The sequence below is a fragment of the Calidris pugnax genome, unplaced genomic scaffold (genome assembly GCF_001431845.1).
Source record: "Calidris pugnax isolate Ruff unplaced genomic scaffold, ASM143184v1 scaffold74, whole genome shotgun sequence".
NCBI lineage: Eukaryota > Metazoa > Chordata > Aves > Charadriiformes > Scolopacidae > Calidris > Calidris pugnax.
This window is the reverse complement of record NW_015090790.1, coordinates 504,431-507,332: the sequence shown is the minus strand read 5'-3', so window position 1 is coordinate 507,332 and position 2,902 is coordinate 504,431.

Here is a 2,902-nt window from a genome sequence, read left to right as displayed (position 1 = left end):
TTAAGCCCAATCAAACCTTTAGCTGAGACTTGCCAGCCACCGCAGAGAGAAGTGCTTCCTCCCCTCCCCATCCTCCCTATCCCTCCTGGGTGCATCGAGTTGCCTATCTGGAATGCACTACTTCCAGGGGATGCCTCTTTCCCTGGACACACAGGCTAGAATCCCATCACAAGGGAAATAATTCAATTAATAGTATCAATCGAAACATTTAATTCAAATGCTTTACAGCACCGAAAAGCAGTGGCAGGCTCTAATTGTCTTCCCCAGAATGCAGATTTGCCTTGTAATGATTCTGGAATAAAATTTTCCAAGGGGGAATGAAAGATGAGCCTGACATCTGGTTCTTGTGGGCTATTTTCAGTGATGAATGACAATATCTTTCCTATTTTTTTCATCTGAAGTCCATTTATTTCTAGTAAATATGCAGTTCAGTTCCTTCCTCCTTTATCACTATTAGCAAGTTCACAGACCCTGGAGAGGAGCTACTTTCTGTGCATACAAAGATGGCAGTGTGGCTGCACAACCACACTTCCCAAAGCAGCCTGAGGAAAGGGACACAGCCCCAGAGAGTCTGCTGGGGCAAAGCAGGCTCCAGCATGGCCAGCTCTTCCCAGAAGATGCTCCAGCAGCAATTTCCACATGTGCTAACCACAGTAAAACACTGCTCTCACATGGCATTCTTCTCCCCAGCAGATCTCAGAGCACTTTACAAGGGCAGCGCCACTATATCCTTTTCATAGGCAGAAATTATCAGTGCCCGGGTCATCTAGGAGGTCATCATACAATCAACAATAGAAGGAAAGGCATTTGAGCTCCCCAGCCATGGCTGGGGCCTCTAGGCCACGCTACTCCTTCTCCCCAACAAGAACTAGAGAAGGTGGTAAGGCTACTTTTATACTGTTTGCTGATGGAAAGTCAAGCCTATATCATAGCAACCTTGCTACTCACATTTAGGATGCCTCTGATTTAAGTTCTTCTTTGACAGGTCTTCTCCTTCACCTTGTAGAACCCAACCTACGAAGGCAGAGCTCGTGAAACACAGGAGACGTTGGTACACAGCTGCAGGATGACTTGAGGAACACACTGTGACAGCACAACTTGTTGAGACAACCTTCCCTCAGATCAGATGAGATGCTGTGATTTCCTGAGCTGAGAGCCTGGTGCCAGGGTGCCTCAAAGCCATCTGCTTTCCTGCCCAGGTACACAGGGACCAGGGCTGATGGCATCACGCACCACTAGCCTGCTCGGTCCAGAGCTGGCGTGTGAGGGGGAGAAGAAGGCTGAGGCAGGCTGCAGATTGCAGGAGTCAGGGTGGATTCTCTTGGCCTTTCCCTAATCTGTCAGCGTTTGAGCACAAAACCTCAGGCTTTCATACACCACACGTTTTCATTCATTTTTACAGATACATTCATGCTGCAATCATTCCAGGTTCTTCTGTTTCCACCCCCTGGGGTACCACCAGCCAGGCACCGACAAGTCATCTTCTGCCAGCAGTTTCGTACTGCTCTTTGTCGCCGTGCTCCAGCACCAGTCCATGAGGGAACCCTCTCAGCCTTGCTGTGCTCTTTTCATCAGCTGTGGAATTTTTTTTTCCTGACAAAAGGAAACTGGAGCCCTCTTGTGTTGAGTTTTGAAGTTTGCACCAATCCCTTGAGAAATCCCTTGAGATTAAACCACCCCAGCTTCGCCTGGATGTTGTGGATGAGACTCTATTAATAGGAACACGTCTGCTCTGCTTGTCTTTGCATTACTAGCAACATTACACACAATTAGACGCCAAAACAGCCTCAGAGGACACAGAGTTAATTATAAAAAAGATAAATAAAACCACCTTATGATACAAAACCAGCCTACTCTCATCTCAGCTACTGAAAAAGGTGGCTCTTTTCATCACTGGAGTTTAATTAATAGCGTACAATATATGCCAACTATGTAGGAGGTGTATATTAGAAAGAGCAGGGATGATGACAGGATTTGCAATTTCACTTGAATTTCAAAGTCGCCTAGAATAAACCAACCTCTCTTCACACCCATCACACAGAGCTGTGCAAAATGACTGACTTCCACTGAGGGGAACCAGAGTAAGTTTTCCTAACTTTCCCCACTCTAGTTTCAGTGGAAACCAGTCATTTTGCACAGCTCAGTGTAATGGGTGTGAATTTTCCTAAACCTAAGGTCTTCTGTGCTCTCACAGCACACACACTTGGGAAGAGGCAGCACTCTAATCACTGAGAATTCCTGGGATTAGTTGCAACTGATATGAATTTGGTGTTATTTTTTCATTAATTTTCTTTATAAATTATGCTTTTCTGCCTCTTTTAGCGATATCAGCTTGATCACGGAAGCTGATGTTGAAAACACTTTAAATACAAGTATCAGTATTTTATTTTAAGAAACTATTATTTGTGCAACCACAGTCATCTAACTTTTTCGAGGCTGGGGAAAAACTAGGATTATATTTGCCTTAGGTTTGTATGTGGGGAGAGATTTTTATTTGTTGTAATATCCTTCTGATATAAGTTGCTATAAAACAATCTATGTAAAGACAATTAAAATTGTTTCTATTGCAGGGTCATTTAAGACATCCTAAAAAAATTGCTACGCATGCTCTGCAGTCCTATATACAGGCTTCAAACAGTCTCTAAACAAAGATCTTAAGCCTTTTAAGGCTACTTTATTAGAGGTTATTAGTACTATTAGTTGCTGCAAATTGCAGTGGTAGGAACAGGACTGGTGGGTGAACTGACATGGTCCTTGCCCTGTGCTGCTCACACCAGCTCAGAGACACTACGGAATAACATCACACATACAGGGATGTGGCTTTTTATGAACTGCTTGGACACCCTCTCAAAATTCAGGCCTTTTAAGGATGTTCCAGTTGTTCTCTTGCGGAAAAAAAAAA